The following is an 18,871-nucleotide window of genomic DNA, read 5'->3' as shown; positions in this document are numbered from 1 at the left end:
ATTGTTAAATGTGTTTTCTATTCCCTTAAGTCACATGCTTGGGATCGTTAGCCAAGAGCTAGATAAAACTCTTAACATTTTAAATCTCTACAGGCCTTATGTGGGAAAGTAGGAATTCTAAGATCGGCTTACTTTAATGAATTGTGTGCATTGGATTTTCCCATCTTTCTTGAGATAGGGAACGGGGGGCCAAAAGTCAAGCTCATCCCTTAAATACAATCCCCACTTAGGGTAATAGAACAGATCAAGCTATTCAGGACAATACTTCAAAGTTTAAATTCTGCCTTCATTGCCTTAATTTCGAAGGTGGATGTGCCTAGAATTTTTAAAGATTTCCGTCCTATTTCACTATGCAACTGTACATATAAAATCATTTCTAAAATCGTCGCAATAGGTATAAAGCCATTGCTACCTCAAGTCATATCTCATGAACAATATGGGGTTTTGGAAGGCCATCTAATTCATAAGGCCATAGGAGCAGCTCAAGAAGGAATTCACTCAATAAAGATTACAAGTAACCTATCTATGGTTATCAAATTAGATCTTTTGTAAGTCTATGATAATATCTCTTCGATCTTCCTTAACTTCTCTTGCTTCAAGTAGATTTTGATATTAGGATTGTTAATTGGATCATGTGTTGTGTTATGAAGTCTTGTCTTGCAATCCTTATTAATGGGGGTGGTTCTAAGTTCTTCAATCCCTCTAAATGACTCCGCTGGGGTTGTCCCTTATCTCCATATCTCTTTTTACTGATTATCGAGGGGATTAGTCATCTAATTATTCAAGCAAGACGAGATCATACAATCAAGGAGGTTCCAATTCATTGTAATTCAAATCTTACTCATTTATTACTTAAAGACAATGTACTTATTTGTTGTTTTTGTGGTGCTACAGGTATGGAGGTGAATATAGAAAGGCAACCATCTATTTTCCAAAGGCCATCCCAATTTACTGGTATTTGTTGGTGTCAACCCTTAAAGGAATCCTGAAGAAAATTCGAAGAATTATTTTTAATTACTTACGAAAAAGTAAAGCAAAATATTTGGAATCACACATTAGTGAATTGTAACAAAATTGCTTTGCCAAAGGCTCAAGGGGGGTTGGGAAGCTAAGTATGTTGGGTGTGTGTTATATTCTTTGGACAACTAGCTTCAGGTGCTGTTACGTTGCGTCGAGCACAAGGGGGTTGCAGGTGTTGGGCATGGAATCCCCCCAAGGCATGTTTTGGAGCTTAAAGCCCAAGTTTTGACTAAGTTCATTATAAAGACTCCACGAATTGTGCGCGCGGAGCGCGAAGTCATAATAGTCATAGGGTTCTCCGCCCTTGTTTTTGTAATGTAATGTCGGTTTGAAAGATGTACCCATGGTCTGCAGACCATGGGATTGTATAAATAGAGTGAGGCTCTAAGTGTAAGAGAGATATCTATCGAAAGGAAGGAATATAAGCATTGATTCAAAGTGTAAGTCGTGTCTTTGGGTCGTAGAGTAGGAGAAGGCTCTGCAGCTGAGTGCGCAAAGGCCTAATAGTTCGCAGCTGAGTGCGCGGACCCCTGCCGCTGAGTGCGCAGGGCAGGTCGAGTCTGTAACCGTTGGAAGAATTAATAAAAGATAAGTTTTACCATATTTCTGTGTTTCACTTTCTATTTTATGTATTATTGGGTATGAATTGCAAGTTTGTTGTTTATTCATTGCGCGAACTCATATGAATGTGCTGAATAAGTGAATATAATATAAGGCATCTATTTACGCGAAGATAACTAACAGTTATAAGAAGATAAGTAAAGATATTGGGTGTGACTTAGGGAAATAGTGCAGATTGTTGCTCCAGCAGCGCGAAAGTCTCACAGCCCCTGTTAGGGCTACACGAAGGCGAATATATCAGGGCGCGAAGGTCAGGGAAGTGCGCGAAGTAACCTGCGCGAAGAGACTCATACTTGGACCAAATCAACCCCTTAGACACCTCAAGGGTGCGGAAACCTGGTTCCAGCACACCCCCCCCATACTACTTCAAGTGAGACATCGGTCCGCACTCCACGCACTGTTGCCGAAAGGGCTAGTAGTACAGGGATTTGTTTGGCTAATTAACTTCAAACCTGGGTCAGGACCCAACAAGCCAACAAATGGTTTCGTTGTCCGGACTGGGATCTACATAGAGATGTCTGATGTCGTACCAATGAAATCCAACTAAGAAAGAAATTGAAGATTGGTTGGATAGGAAGATTCACGAGTTCGCAGCGCAAGAGAACAGGAATCCGTGACTATCAAAAGAAGAGTGGTTAGACTGCTACCTGTACACAGAGATCCACGAAATTTTCTTCGCATATTTCCCTACTAAGCTATACAAGTGGATCGCAAAGCTAGCAGATAGCCAAGGAAGGTGCAAGCTCGACAGACCTATTGCGTGGACTCCAAAATTGGTGCGCAGATTGGAAGCATCAAATGATAAGATAACGCGCACTGTTGATCACTAGCTCGATCGAATTATAAGAGGATTCATTACTGAGTTCATAGTAAATACTTCAGTCAGCTATAGTGAGGCAGAACAATGATTTCTCAAAGGACCGCAAAAGCGAATTATGCGGATACATTGATGTTTGGGGCTATGCGAAGTGGTAGTACAGACCTAGAAACTAGCCCCTTGATTTCACTTCCGCAAGGGAACGAGAAAGAGCTCGCGAAGGTCTCACCAAGAAGTACGATCAATTTGATAAGGCAGAGGATTCTACGCATACCACCCCCACCCACACCACCGCCAGTTTCACCTTCACCCCCATCTTCGCCCATACCACCTCCGCCACCACCGCAAGTCAATATGGACCCCACAGAAGCTATCCTGATGATGGACCCCCTTTGGGGTTTGAAATGTCGACTGAATGAACACGAAAAACTACCACAGAAGTTATCTTGATGATGGACCCCCTTTGGGGTTTGAAACGTCGACAGAATGAACACGAAAAACTACCACAGAAGCTATCCTGATGATGGACCCCCTTTGGGGTTTGAAACGTCGACAGAATGAACACCAAAAACTACCACAGAAGCTATCCTGATGATGGACCCCCTTTGGGCTTTGAAACGTCGACAGAATGAACACGAAAAACTACCACAGAAGCTATCATGATGATGGACCCCCTTTGGGATTTGAAACGTCGACAGAATGAACACGAAAAACTACCACAGAAGCTATCCTGATGATGGACCCCCTTTGGGGTTTGAAACGTCGACAGAATGAACACGAAAAACTACCACAGAAGCTATCCTGATGATGGACCCCCTTTGGGGTTTGAAACGTCGACAGAATGAACACGAAAAACTACCACATAAGCTATCCTGATGATGGACCCCCTTTGGGGTTTGAAACGTCGACAGAATGAACACGAAAAACTACCACAGAAGCTATCCTGATGATGGACCCCCTTTGGGGTTTGAAACCTCGACGGAATGAACACGAAAAACTACCAGAGAAGCTATCCTGATGATGGACCCCCTTTGGGGTTTGAAACGTCGACAGAATGAACACGAAAAACTACCACAGAAGCTATCCTGATGATAGACCCCCTTTGGGGTTTGAAACGTCGACAGAATGAACACGAAAAACTACCACAGAAGCTATCCTGATGATGGACCCCCTTTGGGTTTTGAAACGTCGACAGAATGAACACGAAAAACTACCACAGAAGCTATCCTGATGATGGACCCCCTTTGGGGTTTGAAACGTCAACAGAATGAACATGAAAAACTACCACAGAAGCTATCCTGATGATGGCCCCCCTTTGGGGTTTGAAACGTCGACACAATGAACACGAAAAACTACCACAGAAGCTATCCTGATGATGGACCCCCTTTGGGGTTTGAAACGTCAACAGAATGAACACGAAACTATGGATAATCCGGATCATACCACTGCAAAAAACTACCACAGAAGCTTAAAATCTAACATAACTTCCCTGTACGGAGGGGAAACATGGAAGGAGATTCATATTCTTTCTAATTTAGTCCTGATGATGGACCCCCTTTGGGGTTTGAAACGTCGACAGAATGAACACGAAACTGTGGATAATCCGGATCATACCACTGCAAAAAACTACCACAGAAGCTTAAAATCTAACATAACTTCCTTGTACAGAGGGGAAACATGGGAGGAGATTCATATTCTTTCTGATTTAGTCCTGATGATGGACCCCCTTTGGGGTTTGAAACGTCGACAGAATGAACACGAAACTGTGGATAATCCGGATCATACCACTGCAAGTTGTCGGTGTTCAAGGGAGTAGGAAATGAAGATCCGGACCATTTTGGTTCGTGATAAAAGTTGTATGGGAAGCACAGGGAGTTACGGATGACAATATAAAGAAAGCGACGTTGGTCAACGCTCTGCAAGATCACGCGCTGACCTGGTATATTAAGCATTCTAATGACAATCTGAATGCAGGGATCGCAGACATCCAAACTGCGCTAAACAGAGAATTTAGCAAACCGAAGTCAAAGGCGCAGTCAATCATTGGGTTCAAGGAGATCACAATGCTACCAGACGAGACTCCTTGAGAGTTGGATCAGAGACTGAAGTGCACAATTCGCGAAGCTAATATGACTTTGACGGATGGACAACGCCGCGAATGGTTTGTAGCATCGCTAACACTGCATTTAAGGAACGTGTTGTCACAATAGAGGCTAACAACTCAAGCCGAGGCCTTGGAGATCGCGATGAAACTGCATGAGACCCCGATACAGGATCCTAACCTGGGAGTTCTCTAGATCCACGCGCAATTAAAAAACTTGTGCCTTAAGATGCGGAGTCTGGAGCAAGATAGGACAGCTCGCCCAAAAGTGCGCGACGAGGTATGGTACGTAAAGTGCAAAGGTCAAGGACATGACAAGGACTACTGCCCAGAGTTCGCGAACTACCTCGTGGGAGGGGGATCGATGCCGTTAAGACCGAAGGTACAAGCAAGACCTAGCGCGGCGCCTGTGTTGTGGTGTGCTATTTGTCAAATAGGAGGAAAGCATGCTACGGACAACTGCCATTTATTGCAAAAGTACATGCAGAATTCGCAACAGTTGTTCTGTAATTTCTGTAGATCAGTGGGACATGATGAGCACACTTGTAAAAGCTATGAACTGATGATGCATAGGACTCCAACCTATAGAGTTCAGGCCGAAACGCGGTGCCTTGACCAGAATGCAGGAATGGCGCGAATAGGATTTCTGAGGCACGGACGAGGCTGAGGTGGAGGAGGACTTGGAAGAAGTCGCGGACAGTTGATATGTTACAATTGCGAAGAGCTAGGACATTATGCCCGTGATTGTACGAATCTGACGCGTCCATCATGCTTGTATTGTACATTGTTTGATCATGAGACGAAGGATTGTCCCACATTGATAGCGCAGCTGCGCGACAAGGGAGCGTTCCAACCTCCCCCGACTCAGACCTCATCATTTGCAGGAAGACCCCAACGTAAACATTGTGCCTCGAAGTGGAATTACGACAGGAGATGATAAAGGCAAGCAGCCTAAAGATAATACTTGGGTTCGCAAGGCTCTGACAAAAGAACCAGAGTTTGATTTGGAGCGCGATAAGGAAACCTTCATGGAAGCCAGTAAGAGCTTCGCTGATGCCTCCACTTCAAGAAGCAAAGACAGAGCGGAGCTGGAAATGGACCCCTCGATGCTCACGACGTTCCTAAAAACATGCATGAAACTGCTGCGTGACAGCAAGGCTGTAAAGGGATTGTAGGAACTCATTAATAGATGCGTTGGGACCGAGCCAGGAGAACCGCGCGTAGTTCGAAAGATTGGAAAGCACATGACAAGGACGGGAAGAGAAATGAGATTGACCGCGCAGATTGAGGAATATGAGATCGACCAAGTGATTCTGGACCCAGGATCAGACGCGAACGTTCTGCCAAAGCAAACATGGGAGCGCATGGGAAGGCCTACGTTGCAATGGTCCCCTATCCAACTACGAATGGCGAACCAACAAAAGATCCTACCTATGGGAATATTGCAGGGAATCACCGTGGATATTGAAGGAGCAAGCACGCTGGCAAATTTTGAAGTGATAGAGATTGTTGATGATAGCAATCCCTACCCTGCGTTATTAGGAATAGATTGGGCCACTGACATGAACGGGGTGATAAACCTAAAGAAGCGCAAGATGATTTTTGAGAGAAAGTCCCTGCGCGTAGTTATACCTTTGGACCCTGTAGAAGGATTGCGCTACACAAAGCCAGTGCACGACTATGAAAGCGACGACAACTTAGACTGCATCTACAAGATAACTGTGCGAGAGCAAGATTGGGTAAATCGCACCGCAGATGGGCGAATCTCATGGGAGCACGAAAGCTCTTATACATAGGATTCAAATGAAGAGATAGAGCGGTGGCACAACCGGTTACATGAGGTAACCACGCTGAACTGCAACATGATGACAAGATCGCTGCGCTATGTATCAACAAAGGTAAGGAATCTGCCTACGTATGATGGGTTAAGCGAAGTAGATGCCTTCTTGAACAAATTCGAAAGAGAAGTGCCGGAACAGCAATGTTTCGAGGCTTTGAAATGGGTATTGTGCACTATGGCCGCGAAGTGGTGGGGTGCGCACCGAGAAAGCTTTGAGGACTGGCACGAATACAGGAGGCTGATGTGCATACGATTTGGGAAGCCCCAAATGCGATTAACAGACAAGATTGTCGGACGAAATGATCTGTGCCCGCCCCTGTCCAGATGGATACATGCGTATGTTACAAAACCTGAGCGGATGCACACAAACTTCGTGTTAGGAGACATGGTCAGTAAGCATGTGTGGGCGAGGAAATCGCGCAAACGGCCTCTCCAGTTGGAACAACGGAGTATGGAAAGAACGAGTGTGCAGAAGGTTATCCATGCAGAAGCCTTTAGCGAAGTATGCGAAGTGCTAAACAAGGTATATGATGCGCAAAGGACTTATTGGGACCTACACGTACTAACGGTTCTGTGGCCTTATAGGACCCTGCAAAGAAGTGGAGCGAACTACCCTTCATAGCTACCGATGATGTGATTTTTGATGTACTAGAGACGTGGCTGCCGAAATGGCGCACCCCAGACATCGCCACAGTGGAAAAGTTTGTTGTGCAGAAGAAAAAGGAGGAGGCATGGCACAGTTGGTAGAAAAGAAAAGGCAAGAAGTAGCGGCAGCAAAAACGCAGGAGGCACGGGACAGTGCGGAGGCAGCAACATAACAGAAACAAGTCGCAGCAGCAGCAGCACAGAAGGCAGCAGGGAAGGCACGCGAGGGCCAGAAGTCACCTTCGCCGAAGCAGGTGAAAGAAATGGAAACAGAGGAAGAGGGCAGTGCGGACCCACAAACTGCGTCGACACAATTGAAGCGACAGCGCCCGAGCGAGCAAACAGGGCTGCACAAGAAGTTGAAAGCATCCAAGCTATCGATCGACCCGATCACCCTTATTGAGGGTGATCTGCACGACATAGGAGAGACGGTGCACGACGTTACCACCGAGGCCCTCCAGAACTTCGTGGAGGAGAATCAGATTGTGTTGGAGGCCCTCCGAGAGCAGATTCAGGAGTTGCAGGTGCGCACTCCTCAAATTGGTACTCTTTCGACCAACCTCGCAATAGGGACAACTGCAACCGAGGAAATGCTACGCGCTCGAACAACCAAGACAATAGTGCTACCAGAGGCCGCACTAGTTACAATAAATGAGTCGACAAGCATAGGGTCAGTACCTTGAAAGGCATCGGGATCAACATGGTTGCACTCCCGCGGGAGACGCTCTATGTTCTGCAGGATGGGATTACTGCAGAACTGCGGGCTAGGGAAAGTCGTGCGTTGCAGGTGCTGAGTGAGCAGAAGATCAACATGGAACAGTTGAGATTGCAGCGCAACGAGGTCGTGTCACAGAACCGACAGATGGTGCAAGTACTTGAAGAAGCCTGCCAGATGGTCCCTGAGCTGGCCATCCCAGCAGACGCACCAGCAGAGGCGCACATCCACAGATTAGCAGCAGGGGTGTGCAAGGCGCGAGAAGAAATGGCCAAGGTTCAGCTAGAGTTGAACCTTCAGATAGCAGAGCTGCAGTTGAAGGCGCAGCCATCCACTCCTCCAGAAGTAAGAGAACAGTGCGTCAGCGCTGTTACATCGGGGATGGAGGAGATCAGCAGTGCACTAAGGGAGTGCACCAGAATGTTGGAAGTTTCATTCGAGGTCCTCACCAATCTGCAGGAGGACCCTAACATCCAGTGCTTAGAGACAGAGGCGCGTGAGCTCCAGCATAAGTATGACAGCATTAAAGGGATCGCGCAAACAGTGGCCCTCACTCAAAGGCTCGCGCAATGCAACAGGCTAAATCGCCTAAAGAACAAGTAGACGCAGCACGACATAGAGAGGCATTTTTGAAGACGCGCATTCAGCCTTGGATTGACTAGGCCTTCATCATTACAGCAACAATTGAAGGCAAGCTCGCGCAAATGCAAGGGACGCAGGAACAGATGCAGGGAAGCAGTTTCGGCACTGCAGTCTCAAAACAACATGTACAGGAAATTCAGTAGGCAGTCGCTCGGTGCGTTGCCGACCTTACAGCCATTCAAGCAGAGTTGGAGGGTCTCCACGCAAAGATCTCCACACCAACAGAATGACTCGAGGGCGAGTCACAATGTTTGTGTTGGGGGCCTGTTGGGCATGGAATCCCCCCCAAGACATGTTTTGGGGCTTACAGCCCATGTTTTGACTAAGTCCATTGTAAAGACTCCACGAATTAGGGGCACGGAGCACGAAGTCATAATATAGTCATAGGGTTGTCCGCCCTTGTTTTTGTAATGTAATGTTGGTTTGAAAGATTGTATAGAACAAGGCTCTAAGTGTAAAAGAGACATCTATCGAAGGGAAGGAATAAAAGCATTGAGTAGAAGTGTAAGTCGTGTTTTTGAGTTGTAGAGTAGGAGAAAGCTCTGTAGCTAAGTGCGCAATGGCCTAGTAGTCTATAGCTGAGTGCGCGGACCCCTGCAGCTGAGTGCGCGGAGGCCTAGTAGTCTGTCGTTGAGTGCGCAAACACCTGCAGCTAAGTGCGCAGGGCAGGCCGAGTCTGTAACCGTTGGAAGAATTAATAAAAGAGAAGTTTTACCATATTTTTGTGTATCGTTTCTTATTTTATGTATTATTGGGTATGAATTGCAAGTTTGTTGTTTATACACTGCGCGAACTCATATGAATGTGCTGAATAAGCGAATATAATATAAGGCATCTGTTTACACGAAGATAACTAATTGTTATAAGAAGATAAGTAAAGATCTCGGTGTGACTTAGGGAAATAGTGCAGATTGCTGCTCTAGCAGCGCGAAAGTCCCATAGCCCCTAATTAGGATTGCACAAAGGTGAATATATCAAGGCGCGAAGGCCAGGGAAGTGCGTGAAGTAACCTGCGCGAAGAGACTCATAGTTGGACCAAATCAACCCCTCAGACACCTCAAGGGTGCGAAACCCGGTTCCAACACCCCCCCCATACTACTGAGACCTCAGTCCGCACTCCACAGACTATTGTCGAAAAAACTAGTACTACAGGGATTTGTTTGGCTAATTAACTCTGAGCTTGGGTCAGGCCCCAACAAGCCAACAGCAGGGGGGCGGCAGCCCCCTTGCCGGGGGGTTTGCAAGGGGGTGGTAGCACCCCTACACGAACAAAAAAAAAATAGGCAAACCCGTGGATGGCAGCCCACCCATGGTTTTGTGCTTTTTTTTGCGCATGGTTTTGGGCATGATGGTTTTGCCCATGGTACTTTGTAGATTCGGTCAAGAAAATTATGGTTATGCTCTAATCTAAGGTTAATGTATTGGGGATTTATGAATGTTTCAGAATGTATATAACGTATTGTAACGCTAAAAGGAATATCATGAAAAATCAATCTGGTTTTCCAAGTTCTGGGTTCCAGGAGAAAAACCTCTATGTATATTTTTTGTTCTCTCCGATGTATGTTTTCTGTTTTGTTTTTAAGAATCTGTTTGCAGGTAATTTTTATACAGGGTTAAAACATTCAAATTACTTATCTTATTTTGAGATAGCTTTAGTTGGAAAATCCCCTTGAATATTTTTCAGAAGGTATAGTTTGTGGATAAAAATTCTAGAGGCCAATTACAGTAACACCAGCACATATCTTGGTTTCGGACACCTCAGAAGATTCTCTCAATTTCTCTTACCATTGAGGACTCGCCCAACATTCTCAATCATAGAGGATCATTTAGCTTGGAAAGTATATTGAGAATCTAGAGTTAGCATTGGGTGTGATGTAATTGTGGGTTACACCCAGAATATTTGTGTCCCTGTTTTGACTGATCAACTACCTTCAGGAAATAGGCAAATGTACCCTCATCAGATTTTCAATTGGGCTACATCTACTTTATGGCATCAAGGTTGGCTTTCGGCAGAAGACTTGGAGCTGCCGAAAGAATGGTATCCTTGGTGGGATTTATTTCTCGAAGAACATATTAAAGCACGAGTAAAAATAAGAGATGGCAAGGATGAGCTGGCTTTGGTTTATAATCCAACTAGGGGATCATACACTGCAAATTTGGAGTATTGTTCTCTGTTAGGGAATCGTCCAATCAATGATGCATGGTGTTTCAAAGAAACTTTGGAAAATTAAGGCTCCGTTGAAGAGAATTCTTTTGTCTTGACTTATTCTCATGAACAGAGCACTAACCTGGGATCGAATGATGCAGCGGGGGTTTGAGGGTACAAGCTTCTGTTCATTATGGCAATCAGAAAAAAGAGGATTCAAGTCATCCATTTTCACGGAGTAAGTACACCAAACAGGTACGGGCAAATGCCGGATCTTAGACCCATCTTTTGAACCTTTGGAAAAACCAATCTGTGTTGGATTGTTTTAGATGTTACTCAAACACGAATAAAAGCTAAGAAGCCACGAATTAAACCGATAGATCATATTTAAAACAATAAATAAATTATAACAAATAAAGTAAACATGTACAGAAGAATTAAAAATAAGATTAAAAGAAACCAAAATAACTTGAAAATAAATTGTTCCACGGGTGGAACGGCCATAAAACCAAAGACTGGCATTACACGCAGACATGAAAAGACATAGGCCGGAAATAAATCACGCGAAAAAATATACTCATCGAAATTAATAACCATCCATAGACTGAAAAATAGCATTCTCTGGTAAAATGAATGAAGTTAGTAAACTTACCAGTGAAGTGAGTTAGAACTCTCCTGATTTAAACACCTCCTGAAACAACAAATTTGTACCAGGATCGATCCGGTCAACAAATTAACATGTGGACTTAATCACGAGAGTCCTTATCGGGGGGCATTCGCTCATGTCTGTGAGAAATGGAGCGGACTAGAATTGGGATAAAATAACCGCGCTTAACCCTAGTCGTTCCTCCGCCCAAAAGTCCAAACCGTGGTTAGTGTCGTAAAACCCTAACGCCGTGGCCACATAATGAGAAGGTCAACCTTATTAATACCACCTTATATGGTGTGAGGAGTCTTGCGTGGGTTAACTAAGCTACAAAACCCGTGCGAGAGGTTGCAATAATAACTAATGTTATTTGTTATGGGTGCACTATCAAATGTACATTAAGGGACTACTCACCAACATGGCCCCATAGTTTGAGTAGTTGTGTTTGTTCCCCTAAGTGTCTCCCCATTGAGGTTGAAAATATGGTATTCGCTGATTTGAGCATAAGATATGGATGATAATCCACGAACCACCTCATGACCCTTAATGACACACACAACCCTTGTGGGCCAGCGTTTGGTGTGCCCCACCTATGGTGGGCCAAAGTTGTAGCACCCCTAGTGACCTCTTCTCAAAGGGTAGTGCCCTCGCAAGGTTTAGTGCAACACCTTGAAATCTCTATAACATTGACACAAACAATAGCATATATGCTTAGCCTGATGTTTAGTTTTACCTCTACGTGTTTACACTTTAGTGTTTCATGTGTATCCTTAAAGATATCATTATCAATAGAGATATGAATGGGTGATACTAATAATTACATAACACTATTATGGAAAGCTAGTTGTTTTTTAACAAAGTCTTTACACAATATGGAAAATTAGGTGTTTTTTAATAAAATCTTGGAAAAAAATTTTTGTTTTTTTTGGATTCTTAGTTTAAGTTGGTTTAATTATTTTTATGTAGATAAATGTCTTTCGGATTAATCACATGGTTAGGAATTGGGTTGAGTTTCGAACTAACAAATGTGGTTCATCCTCAGGACAGTCAATCTTCAAGAATAAATAGCATGGATGCATCATTGCCCAGAGTTAGCATTTGGAAACTAGCAGTTGGTGATTAGTTAAACAAGAAAATTCCAGAAAGGCAATGAGGAATAATTTATTAAAAATGTTTATTTATTTATTTTATTATTTTAATAAAATAGTTGTTAGGGAGCATAATTATATTAAATATTCTTAATGGATGATAATATTATATGGGACGGGATTAGGTTACAAGGTCTTATTTAAGAATGGGACATAAATTAAGGAGAGGTTAAAAATTAGTTATAACTATTTATTCATGAAAATCGTATGATTTTTTCACCTTGTCGTGAGGATGAACCATATTGGTTGGATGATTTTTCCACCTTAATCCTAATGATTTGATTAATCCGAAAGACATTTATCTATTAAAAAATAGTTGATAGAGAGATTTCTATAATGGGGTTAAGGGTAATAACAAAAATATATATATTCAGGAATATGATATAAAATAAATAAATAAAAAGAACTTAATAATTTATTACTATAGTTGTGTTAAATAAATAGTATCAAAATTATTATAGCCAAATAGATAATTTAGGGGTTAATAGAGTAAATTATTACATACATCTCTATAAATTAAAATAGTAATTCATAATTTTAAAGACGGGAAAATGATATAAAAATTAAAAATTAAAAAAACAAGGGAGGAGACAGGGGGTGTGGAATCACGAAGAGAGGGTCAGAATCCAACTCCTACTTAATTTCCAACCATCATCCATGTTTAGTTTTCCGCATGCCTCTCAATCTCCACACGAAGAGAGGGTCAGAATCCAACTCCTACTTAATTTCCAACCATCATCCCTATTTAGTTTTCCGCATGCCTCTCAATCTCAATCACTTCCCTGATTTTCCTATGGTGGAAATGATCAATCCTGACAATAAGTGTAGAATCCTCAATGCATGATGCATCCATGCTATTTATTCTTGAATATTGACTAATTTTCTCACCTTGTTCTAAGGATGAACCACATTAGTTGGTTCCAAACGTCGACCCAATTCCTAATGATGTAATTAATCTGAAAGACATTTCTCTACAATATGGATCACAAAAGTCTCTAGATCTAATATTTTTATGTAATTTGACAAGTCAAAATGTTTTATTGATAGTTATTAATTATTTTATTTTATCTTATTTTTATTTTTATTTTGATGTAATTTGATGGAGTCAAAATCTTAAGCAAGACATTACATTACAACATCTCTATCATATCGGGTTGGATTGATTTACAGTTGACTATTTATGGAACCATGGTATTAAGTAACCCACGGTATTTGCCTATAGTAATAAGTAACTTATGGTAACTTTTTAGGTCCAAGTAATATTTTATATTATTTAAATATACTGTATTTTTTATGTTAAAATATTATTACAATATTTGGATAATTTTAATATAATAAAAAAATTGTTTATAGAACCATGTTAGGTAACCCATGTTATTTGGTAATAATTTTTAAAAGTAGTAATATTTTATAATATCATTTACATCTTATAAATTCATCATATTAATATAATTTTAACAAATTGAGCCAACATTTAAAAGTGATGACAAATTATTTTTCTTACATTACATTACGCCTACACATCTCCCTTATACTGGGTCACAGAGTGTCTCTCAACACAACAAAAATTGCTACGATGCAACATCTACAAGTGGTAACAATGGAGTGTTGCAAAATATGTGATGTACATCAAAAGCATAAGATGTGTTCGTACCGCAAACAACTAAAAGTTTGAGAGAACTTGTGTCCTTTTATTTGTTTTTTTCCCGAGTAAAAATCGCAACTTTATTCATAATGAACAAAATTACATATTGTAGATGCTAAAAAGCATATTCGTAAAACAACCAATCCTGAAATCCAAGAAAAAAAACAAAAAAAAACAAAAACAAAAACAAAACAAAAACAAAAAACTCAGCAAATAGTTAATAAAGCACTGCTCCCTTCTACCTTTCTTTTTTCCACTCTCCTCCAACCATTAGAGTTGGGAGTGGAAGATACAATAGACATTTGAGTTTTTGTTACATTTGCAAGAAATTCTTTATCAGAATCTGAACTTTCTAATGTATGAATTCTTTTGGTACCACTGACTTCTTTTTTAGATGGGATTTTCTCTACCTGTAGTTGTTGTATGGAAGGCATGGGAACTATTGAAAAATTGTGTTCTTCATCATTCTTCTGCATGAATTCATGGGGCTTCTATACATTGTTGTTTATAATTTTTTTTGGGATTTCTACCTTCTCTGCTTCAACTTCCTGGGATTCAGAAAATTGCCATCCTTTTGATTTTGAAGTTTGTCGCTTTTTCTTTTTTGGATTTGTTTTTTCTTGTGGACACATGTTTTGAAGGTGACCAGTTTGTAAGCACATACGGCAGCGGAAGGTCATATTCTCATAATCAAGAGGTTGAGTCCACTTCAAATTGTTATGTAACAGAATAATTCTATCAAGTAATCCTTTACTGAGATCTACCTCTACGCATATTCTAGCAAAGGTGAAAATTCCTTTTGAGACTCGATTTGCATCCACTTTTAAGAACTTCCCCAAGGAATTCCCTATTCCTTGTAATATTAAGTGATGCCAAAAATGTAGGGGAAGATTATGTAACCGGACCCAGACTGGCATTTTGGAGACCACCATGGTATTTGCATCGAAATCTGGGAACCATGGTGTCAAGAAGAGACCCGCATTGCCCCAAAACCATGGTCCCTCGTTTAAAACGTATTCCAAATATGTTTTGTGTCAAACTTAACTATGAAGAACCCTTTTGAACATAGATGAACTTCACTATTTTCTATCTAGGTAGAGTATATCCATTGATTTAAATTCTCCGATTTGGGCCAGAAACCATTGAATCTGCATATTATTGCTTTTGCGTGGAAATCATAGTATAGCTCATTAACTTTTGGCAAGTTGATTGTCAATGTCAGCACCTGGTTCATCTACTCCACAATATAGGGACCAGGAATATTAGGGCATTGTTTTGCATTAGTTTGTGGTTTTGCCTTCCCTTTAACTACATCCTTGAAAGAAGCTGGGCCTTTGAAGCTAGTTCCTGGACAACCTCCAAGTAGACGTAAGTTTAGGATGATGGTTGAATCAGTTCCAATGCCATAGTCTTGTAACTTGACTCCCTCTTGCAGAGATTTCCCTGCATAAATCAAATTTTGTAATCGTTTTGGAATACCCATTTGTTCATGAATCTTTTGTTGCAGAACTTGTACTCATTCCCAGATCCCAATCCTCACACCTACTGACTTCCCGGTCAGGGTTTTAATAAAAATTTGGGTCAGTTCTCCTTCAGTCGGATTTGGGGGTTGACAATCATGTTCCGCCCTCTTATGGACCGGGTCTCAAGTAAACAGATCTGAGGATTGTTCTTTATATTCCATCCCATTATGCCTCCTTTTTAAAACAAACTTTGTTATTCCTTCCACTGTATTAGTGAGTGAGAAAGAGGAGGGGTGAACTTGACACAGTAACTCTTCGAAAAGATGAAAGTTTTAAAACAAACTTTGTTATTCCTTCCATTGTATTAGTGAGTGAGAAAGAGGAGGGGTGAACTTGACACAGTAACTCTTCGAAAAGATGAAAGTTTCGACCCATATCGACACTTGCAATCTTATATCTATTAAGGCGCAATTTATCAAGTTTGTGTCTAATATGAATGATATTATCGAGTTGTATATCTGCACCTGCATCAAAGTATTTCTTGTAAGCAAAAACCTTAGTTAAGATCGAGTTTGTGCCAACCAAATCTACTCCATGTGTTTGCCTAGAGCTCACATCGCCAAAATGGGGGACGTCGTACATATCTAATATGAGGTGGAGTTTTGTTGAGAAATGGCAACAAGAAATTCCAATTTAATATGTTCTTGAATTAAACTAAGAATTAAAATTGAATTCTATTCTCATAGCAACTTGTAAATAGTTAATTAAGTTTAATTAACTTAGGAATTTCGAGTTGGAAGTCTTTCTGTAGTCATGTATATGTTCTCCCTAAATTTTAGGGATCCAATATGAGTTTAAATTGAGTTTGAATTAGATCCCTCAGTTTACCAAGTTAAGTTCAGTTAAATTAGTTCTAAAATGTTTTTGGAACTAATAGAGGACTAATAGTCAATTGGTGCACTAATGCATCCATTAGTGCTACTCCAGTTAACTGAAGATTCCCTCATGAGAAACTCATGCATGTCAATTCAGAGAAAGATCCAGTTGAGACTAGAGTGAAGGGAAAATATATTATCAATGGTATTACTTACTCGAGTGTAAATATCGTGCATGCATCAGAGATTGATCCTATGTTTGGATTGTGCAGTTTTGGAACCATGAATTCCCTTTAAATACGGGTTATTCATCCTAGGAATTACACAAGAGATTAGGAGCTTGGAGAGCTACAGAATTGGCTAAGTGTTGGCCAAGAGCTAGCTTGTGAGCTGAGAGAGTTGAGCATACTTGTGCGGAATTGTTCTAGTGAGAACAAGCTTTGTATCTTCACTCATATTTCTGATATATGCAATACAAATAGTGGGGTTTTGAGCATTGGCTTCCCCATATACATATTGCGTTATGTGCCATTGATTTATCTTCTTCTTGTTCATATTGTTTTCATCGATCTATTGGCTTCCGCTGGTTGAAAGTAGAAGTAGATTCTTGTCTTTTGCTTTAGTACATTGCATGAGCTTGTGAATCTACAGGATTTTCTACATGGTATCAAAGCTAAGAACAATATACTAGAGGAGATTTCGAAGTTTTTTGTTTTAGGTTACAGGTGAAATTCGAATTTGCAATACATACTTCAAGATTAGCAGATGGCATTCTACGGTTTGTGGCTCGAGTATGCCTTAGAAGGCAGCTCAAATTTTATAGCCTGGAGGGACAGAATGGAGGTTGTGCTAGAGGATAATGGCTTGAAGGAATTCATTGATTAAGAAATTCCTAAGCCAACAACATCAGATGTACAGAATTTGGCCGAATGGAAGAAGTGTGTGGCGAAGGTGGATAATCCTTGAGGGAGTTTAAGACCACATTGCCTCGAGTCTCCATGGAAAGGAAACTTCGTATGCTATGTGGAAAACATTAACGGACTTGTATCAGAACAACATTGACCAAAGGAAATTGGCACTGAAGGACAAACCTCGAAAAATCAAAATGGAGAAAGGCAAGACTGTTCCAAAATACTTGACCAAGTTCACTCAATGTCGTGATGAACTTGGAAGTGTTGGGATCACGGTTTTTTATGATGATATGGTGAGTCTTGCTCTTCTAGGACTCCCAAAGAGTTGGCATAGTTATCAGGACTCTGTCAATGGTCAGGAGAAGCTGTCAGATTGGGAACGACTGTGGCCGGATTTGATGCAGGAGGAACACCAAGGATGGCTCTTCATCAAAGACTAATGATGAAGAGAACTTTGCCTTAGCGATTAAGGTGAAGAAGGGGAAAGGGAAAGCTTCCCATTCCAAATCAAATTCTTGTCATGGAGGTAATAAGAAAGACACAACAAAAGTTAAGTGCTTTCATTGCCATGAGTTGGGCCATTTTGCTACAAATTGGCCACTCAAGAAGTCCTCAAGAGGAGCGACGACTGAGGCTTTGGCATCTCAATTCGAATTGGACTTTTCCCTCATTGCATGCATGGTGTCATCAATGATGGGAAGTGTATGGTACTTAGACAGTGGAGCTTCATTCCACATGATTGGCGACAAAGAGTTATTCAGTGACCTGGAGGAGAAATATCTCCAGATGCATATCGAGATGGGTGACGATGGGAAGTATAGTGTTATTGGATTGGGCACAATTACTTTTCAGAGGGAGCATGGGGTTCCACTCTCCTTGAAGAATTTATGTATGTGCTTGGGCTGAATAATAACTTGGTATCCGTTCCCATGCTTGAGGATAGAGGCCATGACGTGATCTTCTTGAAAGGAAAGGTGTTCCTTCGACACATAGCCACATTTCAAGTAAACAAGATAGGGATTCAGGTGAAGAAACTCTATAAGATGGAGGTAGAGGAGTGTGCTACTTTGAGCACAAAAGTAGAAAGGGTGCATATTCGAGACGTTGGTGAGTTGTGGCACAGGCGGTTGGGCCACTTGCATCATGGGGCTTTGAAGATATTACAACAGATCTCTATCGGTCTTCCCAAAGGTACGCTTGAGCAAGTTGATACATGCGAGGGGTGTACTTTGGGAAAATACACCAAGTCTTCATTTCACGACAGAGACAGTCGAGCAAAGGCTATTCCAGAGCGAGTCCATTCAGATGTCTGTGGACCATTCTCTACAACATCCATGGCCAAACATAGGTATTATGTTATATTTCTCAATTACTATTCTCGTAATGCTAGATATTTTTCATGCATAAAAAGGATCAAACTTTCACAAAGTTTTGTGAGTTGAAGGCATTGGTGGAGAAAGAGTCGGGCAAGAAGGTTAAAGCTCTACGAAGTGATAATGGTGGTGAGTATCACTCAAACGAGTTTAATAACTTTTGTGCAGTGGAAGGGATTAAACAGAAGTTGATAGCACCCCATACCCTCAGCGGAATGGGGTGGTCGAGAGGAAGAACAGAAGCATAGTAGGGGCAGTGAGGG

At 41.5% G+C, this 18,871-nt stretch overlaps 1 protein-coding gene across 1 annotated transcript in view; it reads right to left on the bottom strand.

Annotated features, from left to right (window-relative positions):
• LOC149221526 (heterogeneous nuclear ribonucleoprotein Q-like) overlaps nt 1–11,442 on the bottom strand; it is a 28,378-nt gene extending 16,936 nt beyond the window's left edge. The window contains exon 1 of the mRNA XM_089385132.1: nt 11,200–11,442. The gene's annotated coding sequence lies outside the window, so the exon portion shown is untranslated. The remainder of the gene's footprint in view (nt 1–11,199) is intronic.
• Nucleotides 11,443–18,871: the final 7,429 nt, after the last annotated feature.

This window comes from Pinus tabuliformis, chromosome Q (assembly GCF_031772625.1).
Source record: "Pinus tabuliformis cultivar Carrire ecotype Pingquan chromosome Q, CPIR1, whole genome shotgun sequence".
NCBI lineage: Eukaryota > Viridiplantae > Streptophyta > Pinopsida > Pinales > Pinaceae > Pinus > Pinus tabuliformis.
The sequence above is the reverse complement of the archived record's forward strand: the minus strand, read 5'-3'. Positions and strand labels throughout refer to the sequence as shown.